Here is a 13919-nt window from a genome sequence, read left to right as displayed (position 1 = left end):
TAGTGGATTCTTACCTCTTGGGGGTAATAATGATTTTACGCCTGTTAGAGAAAATGCAGTGTTTCGCAATCTCCAGACACAGGGTGTGGACTTGTTAGAAAGTTTCCTTCGGGAAGATGGTACCTTAATCCCTATATCAGAATTTCAACACAAATGCTCAAGGGGGCCATCGGGTATCCTAGCATACCATCAGCTTTCTCATTATGTACATAGTTTACCGAGAGAGGGCTTGGGCCTTAGTTTTGGGAAAAAGATACGGGAGTTCTTAGAGGGAGACGCACTGGGACAGGTTTCAGTATTATGGTTCTTTAGGGAATTGGAGAAAGGGCAACCGGAGAGGCGGGTGGTGGAGGTAGCGTTAAAGTGGGGCGCTGAAATTCAGCGTCCAATTTCTGAGCGCCACCTATAACAGTCAATAATTGGAATACCGCAGGTGGTGCATAGTGCAGAGTTGCAAGAATGTCACTTCAGAGTGTTACATAGGGCTTACCTCTCATTTTATGCACAGGTGACAGTGACCGATGAATCAATGTTCAAAATGTAGGCAAGGCAGTGCAACTCTTATACATTGTATCTGGCAGTGTAGACCCATCAAGGCCTTTTGGTGGAGAATAGGTGACTTTGCCAGAAAAGTACTTGGGTATCGGATACTCATCACCTTTGATAAAATGTTGCTTAGTATTCCTGGACAGTTGGGGGGCAGGAACTCAGGGGGAACGGTTGTTTCTGAGTAAAGCTTGCATAGTGGGGAAAAAATGTATCATGAGCCATTGGGTACAGAACGTGCCTCCCTCCTTCTGGTATTGGCGGAATAGAATGCACCAGCTTATGTTATGGGAGGCGAGAGGGGCGCAATTGACACCAAAGAGGCAAAGGAGGTTTTTGAGTATATGGGGAAAATACATAAATGTGATATCACCACGAGCACGCAGTCAAGTGCTCAATGGGCTTCCATGGGGGAATGAAGGGGAGGAGGCGAGTTAAGATTTGAGTATGCTTACAGGTGGGGGGGGGGGGAGGGTTGGAGAAGGGAGAGGAGATATATGATTTATCACGATTGACAATTTATAATTAGGGGGATTCCCTTAGACATTAGGGATACTTGTTATACAGCTGTAGAATTAATTGTAAGTTGCGTAAGAGTGGAGTATCTTTCACAAAATTGTTAAAGTTCGTGAGCTCATTGGGGGGGAATATATTGTTCTGCGGTGATTAAATGTTGAAGCTTATGTAGAAGAGGGGGGGGAGAAAAATGTTGATAAAAAAGTTGATGACTGTAAACAACATAAGACACTCATTGTGTCTTGCTGATTGCTGCAAGTTTATGTGAGAGAATTGAGTTGTTGGGACTGCACATGATATTTTTGTATTAACTTTGTCATCAATAAAAAAAATGTTAAACATAAAGCAGTTCCTCAAACTTTCACAGTTCAAACAGCTAAAACAAAAGCATTTACTTTTCTTTCTCAGAGGGCAGTGCAGCTGTCCCCATTTCAGCAGAGAGCTTCAAAAGTCCACAGAGTTCAGCCAGTACCTTCAAGGGGATTTTCCACCACCGGCTCTGGCACAGACCGTATAAGTCTGCCCAGCACTATCTCTGCCTCCCAACCACCAGCCCCGCCTCCCGATCTCGACTAAGCTCCTGAGGATCCATTCCTTCCGCACAGGATTCCTTTAAGCTTATCCCACGCATGTTTGAATTCTGTTACCGTTTTCATTTCCACCACCTCCCACAGGAGGGCATTCCAAGCATCCACTACTCTCTCCGTGAAAAAATACTTCCTGACATTTTTCTTGAGTCTGCCCCCCTTCAAACTCATTTCATGTCCTCTCGTTCTACCGCCTTCCCATCTCCGCAAACTAACCTTTTCTGGACATGGGAAGGCGGTAGAATGAGAGGACATGAAATGAGATTGAAGGGGGGCAGACTCAAGAAGAATGTCAGGAAGTATTTTTTCACGGAGAGAGTAATGGATGCTTGGAATGCCCTCCCGTGGGAGGTGGTGGAAATGAAAACGGTAACGGAATTCAAACATGCGTGGGATAAGCATAAAGGAATCCTGTGCGGAAGGAATGGATCCTCAGGAGCTTAGTCGAGATCGGGAGGCGGGGCTGGTGGTTGGGAGGCGGAGATAGTGCTGGGCAGACTTATACGGTCTGTGCCAGAGCCGGTGGTGGAAGATCCCCTTGAAGGTACTGGCTGAATTCTGTGGACTTTTGAAGCTGTCTGCTGAAATGGGGACAGCTGCACTGCCCTCTGGGCAGATAGTGCTGGGTAGACTTATACGGTCTGTGCCAGAGCCGGTGGTGGGAGGCGGGGCTGGTGGTTGGGAGGCGGGGATAGTGCTGGGCAGACTTATACGGTCTGTGCCACAGGTTGTGGTTGGGAGGCGGGGCTGGTGGTTGGGAGGCGGGGATAGTGCTGGGCAGACTTATGCGGTCTGTGCCCTGAAGAGCACAGGTACAAATCAAAGTAGGGTATACACAAAAAGTAGCACATATGAGTTATTTTGTTGGGCAGACTGGATGGACCGTGCAGGTCTTTTTCTGCCATCATCTACTATGTTACTATGTTCTTCCTCCAGCTGCCAGGTCTCCAGCTCCTCTCTTCTCTTCCACCACACAGGCAGGTATAAGGTCGTTAATTAGCTTCTCCACCCCTTTAGGCTCTTCCCCCTAATTCCAGGCAAGACCCAGCCCATAACCACCTACACCTGTTTCCAGCCCAGGACTCTCCTTGGTCCTAGCAACCTCCACCTGGACATTCCCCTACTGGCTCCCTCTAATGACTCATCCTGGACATTTTCCCCCATTTCTATGGGAACAGCGCCATCTAGTGGCCTACCAGGGATAGGACAGCCCCTTATTCTTCACAGTATGCAGCGCTGTACACTTGAACATGAAGAGACAGCCCCTGCTTGACAGAGCTTACAATCTAATCAGGACAAACAGGCCAAATAAGGGTACGGGAATTACTAAGGTGGGAATGATAAAACAGACATGGGTACTGAACAAGTGAACAGAGGTTAGGAGTTAAAAACAGCATCAAAAAGGTGGACTTTTAGCCTAGATTTGAAGATGGCCAGTGATGGAGCTTGACATACTGGCTCAGGAAGTCTATTCCAGGCATATGGTGTAGCAAGATAAAAGGAACAGAGTCTGGAGTTAGTAGTGGAGGAGAAGGGTACTTTGAGCAGGGACTGTCTTTTATGTATGGTGTACAGCGATGCTATAGAAATGGTAAGTAGTAGTAGTAGAAAGAAATGACAGGTTTTAGCAAAATGTTATATGTGCAGAGAAGGAGAAAGAGGAGTTGAAGATGACCCCAAGGTTACGAGCTGATGAGACAGGGAGGATAAGTGTGTTATCTACAGAGATAGAGAATGGGGGAAGAGGAGAGGTTGGTTTAGGGAGAACAATAAGAAGCTCAGTCTTGGTCATGTTTAGTTTCAGATGGCAGTGAGACATCCAGGCAGGCTGCTACTTTGGCCTGGATTCCTGCTGAAATTTCTGATGTGGAGAAGTAGATCTGGGAGTCATCAGCATAAAGGTGATACTGAAAACCATGGGATGAGATCAGAGCACCAAAGGAAGAAGTATAGATGGAGAAAAGAAGAGGTCCCAAGACAGAGCTCTGAGATACACCAACTGATAGTGGGATAGAAATGGAGGAGAATCCACCAGAGCATACACTAAAAATGCAATGGGAGAGATAAGAAAAAAGCCAGGAAAGAACAGAGCACTGAAATCCAAGTGAGGACAGCATATCAAAGAAAAGGCGGTGATCAACAGTGTCAAAAGCAGCAGATAGATTGATAAGGATGAGGATAGAATAGAGACCTTTGGATCTTGCCTAGAACAGGTCATTGGAGACTTTAGCAAGCACTGTGTTATAACTGCGATTATGAGCCCTTGTGCCCTGACAGAGCACGGTGGACAGAAAGGTGTCGCCGCACTCGGTCGGGCAGCTGAACAACCCCAGCTTCACCTGGAAGCGATCACCGTTCCCCAGGAGTTGAGCCCCCAGGTGCAGGTGGCCACCAGGACTTCCGGTCACAAACGGGGTCCAACGGCCACCGGCCGTGGCAGGCAGCAAAGCAGAGAAGAGTCAGCTCCAATCCACAGCCAGGGCAGGCAGCAAAGCAGAGAAGAATCAGCTCCAATCCACAGTCAGGGCAGGCAGCGAAGCAGAGAAGAGTCAGGTCCAATCCACAGTCAGGGCAGGCAGCAAAGCAAAGAACAGTCAGGTCTAATCCACGGTCAAGGCAAGCGAAGAAGCAGACGGAATAAACCGCAATCCAGAGCACCAGACCTCTAACAAGATAGAAGCCGAAGCAAACTGATGACAGTGTTCTGTTCTTAAATAGGCCTCTCATCAGGAGATCCCTGCCACAGCTGACAGACAAGGAACCTCATTGGGCACACCCATAGAAATAAGCCTCTCAAGATGGCTGCCCCTCAGGAACCAATGCAGATGCTCTTCTCAAGATGGCTGACCTTCAGGAACTGATATCGTTGAGCCTCTCAAGATGGCCGCCCCTCAGATGAACCTCTCAATATGGCCACCGCCAGGAGCAGCAAGGTAGGAGTGTAACACGCTGTTTCAGTTTAATGAAGAGGGCAAAAGCCAGATTGAAATGGATCAAGAATAGCTTGAGATGAAAGAAAGTCAAGACAACAGCAGTGAACAGCAGTATCTTGGATAGGAAAGGGAGGAGAGAGATGGGCCAATAGTTGGAAGGACAGTTAGGGTCCAATTAATGTTTTTTGAGGAGTGGTGTAACTATGGCATGTTTGAAGCCATCAGAAACAGTTGCAGTGGAAAGTAAAATATTGAGGATATGATAGAAGGGATGACAGTAAGAGAGATAGTGCTAAATAGATGGATGGGAATAGGATCAGAGGAACAGATAGTTTCAAGGAGGAAAGAAATTGTGCAGTTTCCTCTTCAGTGATTTCAGAAAAGGAAGAAAAGGAGGCAGGGGTTGAAGGAGGGTTGAGAGAATGGACTGAAGGAAGGAGAGGTAGAGGTGACTTGGTTGAGAATTTAAGGTTAATCTTGTGAACCTTATCATGAAAGTACTCAGCAAGAGTCTGGGGAGAAAGTGAAGGGGGTTGGAGGTGGCACTTTGAGGAGAAAGTTCAGTGTGGTAAAGAGATGTCGAAGCTTTGAGCCCAGAGAGTTTGTCAACTGGATGTAGTAGTCCTGTTTGGCAAGTGAAAGAGCAGACTAGAAGGAGGTCGGGAAGAATGTAAAATGTATGAAGTCAGCATGGGCATGGGACATCAGCCAAAGGCGTTCAGCAGATCAGGCACAGGAACGTAAGTAGTGAATTCTAGAGGTCAGCCAAGGCTGAGGTTTGGTACACCTTAAAAAGTGGGGAATGGAAGGAGTGAGGGTATCCAGAGCAGAGGAGAGAATAGTATATAAAGAGACAGCCTCATTGATAGACTTAGATAATATAGTGGTTGAGAAGAAATTTGAAACACTGGAGGACAGAGTAGAAGAGTCAATAGCCTGACAATTCCTAAATGTATTGGTGGAGATTGGACGAGACTGGGGAGGAGGGTGTTTAAGTGTGAAAGTTATCAGATGATAGAGAGGGGAAGAGCTAAGGTGCAGAAACTGGAGAGTGAGCAGTTTGAGAAGAAGATAAGATCAAGACAGTGGCCATTCTGGTGAGTGGGGGTAGTGGAGCACAGTTGAAGATTGAAAGAGGATGTTAAAGTGAGAAACTGAGAAGTATAAGAGTCAGAGGGATCATTAGCATGAATGTTAAAATCCCCAAGAATCAGGGAAGGAGATGAAGGTTCAAGAAAGAAGGAAAGCCAGGAGTCAAAGTCAGTGAGAAAGGAAGAAAGGGACTTATCAGGGGGTTGATAAATGACTACTACTTGGAGACGTAGAGGAGTGAATAGACAGGTGGAGTGGACTTTGAAGGAAGAAAAGCAGTGAGACTGAGGTGAAAGAAGAGGTTGAAATCCACAAAAATATTGTATTTCAAAAATATACTTTTACAAGAATGGGTGTCTCTGAAAGCAAGCAGGCACACCCTTCCTTCATGTTAACAGGTTATATATTATTTCTTTTTGGTTACATTTAAGTGTCTGCCCCTAAGTTTCTCATTGGATATTGATCACATTTACCCTCCCCCTACATCATTGCTGATTATCATATGACAGTCCCCTCTGAAAATGTACCATCAGCCAAGCCTGAACCTCTATCCATTGTTAGTTCTGCTTGGTTTGCATTTTCTTAACTTTAAACCTTTATGTGAGAGCTCTACATTAGCAGTTTCACACATGGCATGTTTCACCTTCCCCCAACCCCCCTTTCTTCTATTCCCTTTTGTTAGAAATAGCTTCACAGTTTCATGGTCTCATGCCTAGCTACATTTTTATTCCATCTCTAAGGCCCAGCCTTGATACTTTCATGCATCTCAGCGGCCTGGGCTTCTCACCCCCCTCCTGTCTCAGCAGTTTTATCAATTTGCACACATCTCTTTAAACTAACAGAGTTCCTTTGTTAGTCATTTAGACAGATATAATGTGATGATCTCTGTTAGAAAGGGCCTACACAAGCAAGTATAGTTAGGGCCTAAACTATATATTCTATCTTTGCAATTAGGTTAAGTGAAAAAGCAATATATTTACACATTTCTCACACAGAAAGAGCGGGTATTCCACAGAGTGCTTGACAAAGGCAGAGAAGAAGGGGAGAGGAGAGGAACAGAAATTAGATTGGAGACATCATGGTGTGACCTGCATGGATAGGATGAAAGCTGATGTGGAGGACCAGGACTGGGATTGAAATCCCCAGCGTTGAGCAGGAGAAGGAGCAAGAGAGTACGGAGTAGGAGAGGCATGATGACAGCGACGAAGGCGAGATGTACTTAGACAGAATGGAGATGGTTGAATGAAAGGAAGGAAATGTTGAAGGTTGCGAGCTGAGAAGAAAGGAGAAGACAAAAGGGATGTTAAGATGATGAAAGTAGAAGGAGGGCAATGTGTTTCTGCAGTATACAGTGGTTTCAGATGGAGAAAGAGATTGGGAAGAGACAGTACCAAGAAGAGAAACTGTACTGGAGCCATAAGAAATATCAGAGAGAAAATACAAAGTGTAAAGAGAAAATGTTTGCCCTGGGTGGATCGGGGTGGACCTGGGAGTCACCCCAGAGAAGGCTGCAAGTCCTCCACAGCACCTGGAAGGCAGCTGGTGGAAGCTCTAGGCACAAAGGCCCTGGGTGGATCAGGAATCAGGCTGGACCTGGGAGTCACCCCAGAGAAAGCTGAGAGGATATGCAGATGGGCTGCAAGTCCTCCACAGTACCCGGAAGGAGGAGAATTAATGGAAAATGTTTAAAGTGGCTGTAGAGTGAAGAAAGGTGTGCCTTAAGTGTGTTTGAATAGTATGAGGAAAATGTGTATGGGATTGTTGGCAGAATAATTAGGGACCTACAATTATTCTGTTTATTTTCAAAAGGTAGATGAATTACAAATAGAAAAGTGAAAACTAAGGATACACACAGATAGTACAAGCAGGGAGAATAGGAGGGCAGTTTTTCTTTTTGATGTAATTAAAGTAGAGTAGTAGGGTGAAGAGCTCAAGAGAGTGAAACTTAGCTGGAGTAGTTGTCACCGAAGTATTGTCGCTGCTGGGGAAAACTGGGCCATTAAACAAAGTGCGCACTCAGGGCCGGTTCAAAGGATAAGGGTGCCCTGAGCCAACTTGATGTGGTGGCGCTGCCCCCCACCCCCACCCCCCATAAATTTGGCATCTCTCTCTTTCCCCTTCATATAGTCTCTTTCCCCCTCCTCTGTCCCCCTCCTGCTCCCTCATCTCTCTCACTCCTGCATGGTCCTGTAAAGTATGTGTCAATTGCTGCCAGCAGCAGCAGTATGAAAGGCTGCCTTTGGCCAGCCCCTGGGTCTTCCCTCTGCAGCATCCCACCCATAGAAAATTACAACAGAAGAGGCAGGCCACAGCAGAGGGAAGACCAAGGGAAGCCTGTCATGCTGCTGCTGCTGCTACTACCACCAGCAACTGATGTAAACTTTATAGGACCATGGGGGAGTAAGAGAAATGAAGGAGCAGTACCAGACCAATGCTATTTATGCAATTATTGACAAAAACTATAATACCAAATTACTAATACTTGATAATGAAAAAATATATATTGTTAATGTTAAATCTCTTGCTTGGTGTTGAGGTTAATTGGGGAGCTCACTATCAGGCTTAATTTCGAAAGGGATCGCCAGCAATCTTCCGACACAAATTGGGAGATTGCCAGCGATCTCTCAATCCCAGCCAAATCGGTTTTATCGAAAGCCGATTTTGGTTGACCCCAATTGCTTTTTCGTTGTGGCGCCAACCAGCCTTCAAGGGGGCGTGTTTGTAGAGTAGTGAAGGCGGGAAGGGGGCGGGGTTATGAGATGGCCGGCTTCACCTTATTATGAAAAAAAGGCCGGCTCAAACAAGCATTTCGCCGGCCGGACTTGGTCCATGTATTTTTAGGACCAAGTCCCAAAAAAGATCCCCAACTGACCAGATGACCACCGGAGGGAAGCGGGGATCACCTCCCCTTACTCCCCCAGTGTTCACCAACCCCCTCCCACACACAAAAAAAAACCAATTAAAACATTTTTTGCCAGCCTGTATGCCAGCCTCAAATGTCATACCCAGCACCCTGACAGCAGTATGCAGGTCCCTGGAGCAGTTTTTAGTGGGTGCACTGCACTTCAGGCAGGTGGACCCAGGTCCACCCCCCCCCCCCCCCACCTGTTACACTTGTGGTGGTTAATGTTGAGCCCTCCAAACCCCCCCCCCAAACCCACTGTACCCACATGTAGGTGCCCCCCTTCACTCCTTAGGGCTATGGTAATGGTGTAGACTTGTGGGCAGTGGGTTTTGGGGGGGATTTGGGGAGCTCAGCACACAAGGGAAGGGTGCTATGCACCTGGAAGCTAATTTTTTTTAAAGATTTTTTAAGTGCCCCCCTAGGGTGCCCAGTTGGTGTCCTGGCATGTCAGGGGGGGACAGTGCACTACAAATGCTGGCTCCTCCCACGGCCAAATACCTTGCATTTCACCAGGTTTGAGATGGCCGGGTCTGGTTTCCATTATGGCTGAAAATCAGAGCCGGCCATCTCATCTAAACCCGGCGATCCGCCGGCGATCCTATTCTAAACTCGGTGAGCGATTTGGCCGGCACCAAGCATATTTCAAAAATAACCTTTGCTCCGCCCGCTTACGCCCGAAGACGGCTGGCCATCGATTTCACCGGCGCCGTTCGATTATGCACTTCTATGACATATCTTAAGAACAATTTCCAAAAGTGTAATATCACTCTCCAGCACCAAGAGGAGCCTGGTCTTTAAGTCTTGGCCCCTTGAGGGATTCTGATTAGCGAGTTGCAAGGGGACAGAAATCTAACCCATCCCTTCCCATCCCCACTGGAATCTTACTTGTCCCCACCCGTCCCTGTTGGAATCTTACTTGTCCCTGCAAAAATTTAACCCACCCATCCACGCACGAATTTAGTGGTCCCTAACAAAAAAAAAATTCCAGTTGGATCTCTCAGTCTCTGGTTTCGAGCTGCAGCACTGCAGGCAAGGAAGAAATGGAAGTTGGAACATGCTGGTGCACACATATAAGACTCATCTCTAATTCGCTGGCACTGTATGCTGAGAGGTCACCCCATGCACACATCAATAAATCAGGTGACCTCTGTTGCTCATGGCTATGTCAGAGCTGAGGCCTGTGCATCAGACCAGGAGCAGAGAGGGTTAATGGAAAACCTTCTACATCTACACTTTTAAAGCAAAGAGGAGAAGGCGGAGGCACTCAAAGAACTTGGTACTTGGTAGGTGAGAGGCTGGCGCATGTGCAGCTTCCACTTCCACTGGGACCCCACAGGAACTGCTTCCATTCCCATGAGAACCCCACAGAGCTGCTTCTGTCCCAAAGGAACCCCGCAGCCCCACAGAAGATTCCCATGGGATTCCTGTAGATTCTACGGGATTCTCGCAAACCCCATTCCCGTGCAGGTTTCTAATTCTGATGGAATACCTGCTGAAGCAAAAACTGGCCCCCATCTTTGGCCCTAGATCTGCTCCCAATATAGGTGCAAGACCAGGCAAGAGTGATCCTCCCTATAAGGCAAGTTTGAGGCTGAATGGCCACCCAATGGCAAAACCACATCCATGCACATGCAACCACCATGGAAGCTAATGACTGCAAGGAAATTTGAACCAGGTCATAGATCACACCTGCTAAAAGGCTACCCCAGACTCAAGTCAAGCCACCCTAGCTGAGTCCATGAGTTGCTGGATTAAGAGCTCTCACACATACTGGGCTCCCAGTGTGAAAGAGGAAGAGGCCTGCTTCTTCAGCTGCTCCACCCTTTCTTCATGGGCACCCTTCAAGGCAGTGCCTCCTTCCATGGGAATTGTGGTCTTCATCACTACCACTGCTGGTGGGAGAGCACTCTTGAGGCTCCCCTGGAAGCAGGTAAAAGCATCCCAGGAGCCTGATACCCCTAAGGGGCCCCTCCAGGCCCTGCCACTCTGATAACACCCTTTGAAATAATGCCCTATGAAGGGGAAGCCTTAGGTGGTCTGTGGAGTCCCTCCGGGCTGGGAACCCATCCATCGGCTCCTCTGTCTACAGAACTGAAATCCAGAAAGCCTCATGGACTAAAACAATCAGCTGACCAACCTCTTCTCAGCAGAACAGACAAACCACAGGTGACTCAAATTCTTCCTTTAAAGACAAAACTCTTAAGGCAAGGGACTTTCCAACCAGTGAGAGACAAGCCCCTGTGTACTCTGCCAACCCCCCTGGGTCCCTTAGGGGGACACTGGCAAAATAGGCCCATAGGATGCCTCTGCTTCCCCAAAGGTGCAACATGACTGTTTGCCTCTTGGGGCCAAGCTTCCTGAAGAGCTCCAGAACTCCCAGGCTTCTGTGGAGGAGAGGGACAGGATCCCCCATCATGGGCTGCCCCTCCCTGAAGGCCATCCTGAAGGAATCTGCTAAGGCCTGTATCCAGTCAGACCCCACAGGGATCCTTCCAGCCACATGAGACCATACTGGGTCAGGAAGTGAGGCTAAAGCCCCCCCCCCCCCCCCCCCCAGGACATCCTCCCAGCAAAAATGGCACCCCCGTGGATCTTGTGGTTGGGACCGCTTTGACTCTATTATACTGCACTACCACAGGGGTGTAAAGTTTGCTTTGCAGTTCCCAGCCCAGGTAAGGCTTACATTTGTGACCCACTGAGCAAAAAGATACCAAAAGTGGAGTATGTGACTTATTTATACCACAAGAAAAGGGGATATTAACTGCATAATTCTGCAAAATTTCAGCCTCAGGTATGGACTAAATACGTCTTTAAAATATAAGAAACCGTAATCTGATACAATCATTAGTACTCAGTCATCTAGATTACTGCAACTCACTCTACGCTGGCTGCAAAGAGCAAATACTCAAAAAACTTCAAACAGCCCAGAACACGGCAGCCAGACTCATATTTGGAAAATCAAAATATGAAAGTGCAAAACCCCTACGAGAGAAGATGCACTGGCTCCCACTCAAAGATTGCATCACGTTCAAAGTATGTACCCTAGTACATAAAATCATCCATGGCGATGCCCCAGCCTACATGTCAGACCTGATAGACCTGCCATCCAGGAATGCCAAAAAATCATCTCGTACATTCCTTAATCTTCATTTCCCCAACTGTAAAGGTCTGAAATACAAATTAATGCATGCGTCAACCTTTTCCTATATGAGCACGCAATTCTGGAACACATTGCCACGTAACCTAAAAGCGACCTATGAACGACCAACTTCCGCAAACTACTAAAGACCCATCTCTTCGACAAGATATACCACAAAGACCAAAACATGTGAAACTCCCGCATATATCCAGAAATGCTAATAATGCCTTCTGTTATATTACTATCATGTATTCCATTACCATGCAACCCAAAATCCTTCTGTAACACCAAATGTTTACTCCCCTCTCATTTCCACTATCCATGATGTATTGTAAGCCACTTTGAGCCTGCAAAAAGGTGGGAAAATGTGGGATACATATGTAATAAATAATAATAAATAATTAATAATAAAAAGCCCACTTTAGTACCTTGCAGTTTTTAGGCTGTAGAACATGAAAAACATCAAAGTTGTGAAAAAAATTGCATAGTCCCTTTTCTACTGCCCCTATAGTTCCCAAAACTTTCAAAAATGGAAGTTGCCCAAATTTACCCCTCCAAATTTTTATAGCCTTTATCTCTCATTTGTAACCCCACTTTTGGGACCTTTATGTTCAACAAGTCACATTTGATGACCCAAAGAAACTTTCATGCACTGGTTGCTTGCTGAAACACCGCCACTGGGTGTTGCACAATTAGGAGAGTATGAAAAGCAAATATTGTATTTTGTTAAGGAAATGTTTGACTTGGCATATTATACATTCAATTTTGTGAGCACTATAGTTTTCAGTTATTATGCTGCTGATGAGCCCGAGCATGAGGGAGTGAGTGACAATACTAAAGCTGCACAACAGCTCACTGCCATGAATTTTTTAGCTGATTCCTGAGGCTTGATTCCTGCAAGTCTAGTAGACGGCAGTGGGCTGGTGGGTGCACTTGAATACCAGATAGAGCCATGAGTAGTGGGCATGGAGCTGTGTGCAAAATAATTGGACACTTTTCTGAGAAAAGTATGAAGAAAGGGCACACAGGAGAATGATATAAATACGGCTTTATCATTAAACTGTACCAGTGAATGAGTTGCCTCACCTTTCAAATAAGAGTGATGTAAGTTATCAACTTGTCCATTGGACAGCAACTTGAGTAAATTTGGAATTGGAGAACTTCATTTAAGGAAATGTGAAGAGAAATAGTAAACTGATTTGAGAAAAAAGGACTTTGGAAAGACATGCAGGAAACTAGTTCTTGTGTGGTGCCTATAACATGCCAGCCACCATAGGCCTATCTGATCAGAGAGAGGAGACAAGAAGAAGAACTGTGCTGCCATTTGCCATTTGCTTTGAGTGCTCTCACGTTCAGTCTACCAACTGACATAACTCGGTTAAAAGAACCCTTTGTGGTTCCAGACTTTTAGCTAATCTTCTTTTACACGTATGAGCAATAGCACTGAGCAGGCAGGGAAGAGAATGGCTGATCACTAACACCAGTAGCCTCAAGCTGCATCAGGAGGAGAGGAGGCAGTGTGCTGACATCAGCGCCTTCATTAACTGCAACCCTACCTACTCTCCACTCAAACAATTTTATACAGAGCTGCTGAGTTTTCTAGAGTACATTAAGGGGGTTCAGTTAAATTTGGATTATTATAACAATAAAAAAATAAATCTAAGTTAAATAAAAATAACTAGGTCAATATTGAGCTGGTGACAGTGGTGGGTTGTTGTTTTTTTTTGTTTTAACACCGACCACTGCCAACTAATTTAGACCCTGATATTCAATGCAGAGCCATGTCCAAGAAATCACACTGAATACCAGGTCAGTGGGGTTATCCAAAAGTTATGTGGGTACAGCTGATATTCAGTGCCAAACCTGCATAGTAAACTGGACAGAGTTAATACTGATGTTTAAATGGTCCTTTTTACCTGGTTAGCCAGGCAGGCACTGCTACTGAATATTGCTGTTGCCAGCATTACTTCTGAACTGCCTTGATCCTCTGCCCCTAGACCAAGGCCCAATATGAGTACCCAAATTTTTAAGACATTTTGTGGAAGGCAGCTATTTCACTACTATAATGTCCCTTTGCCTGAGCGCTTCTGGGTGGCTCCATTGGACCCTCACTCACTCACTCATTCAATTGGCACGCGGTGCCTCTACCTGGGGAAAGAAGTGTTAGCTGATGCGGTTACCCTCTTCTCCCCCAGGAACTC

The sequence above is a fragment of the Microcaecilia unicolor genome, chromosome 7, assembly GCF_901765095.1.
Source record: "Microcaecilia unicolor chromosome 7, aMicUni1.1, whole genome shotgun sequence".
Lineage (NCBI taxonomy): Eukaryota > Metazoa > Chordata > Amphibia > Gymnophiona > Siphonopidae > Microcaecilia > Microcaecilia unicolor.
The sequence above is the reverse complement of the archived record's forward strand: the minus strand, read 5'-3'. Positions refer to the sequence as shown.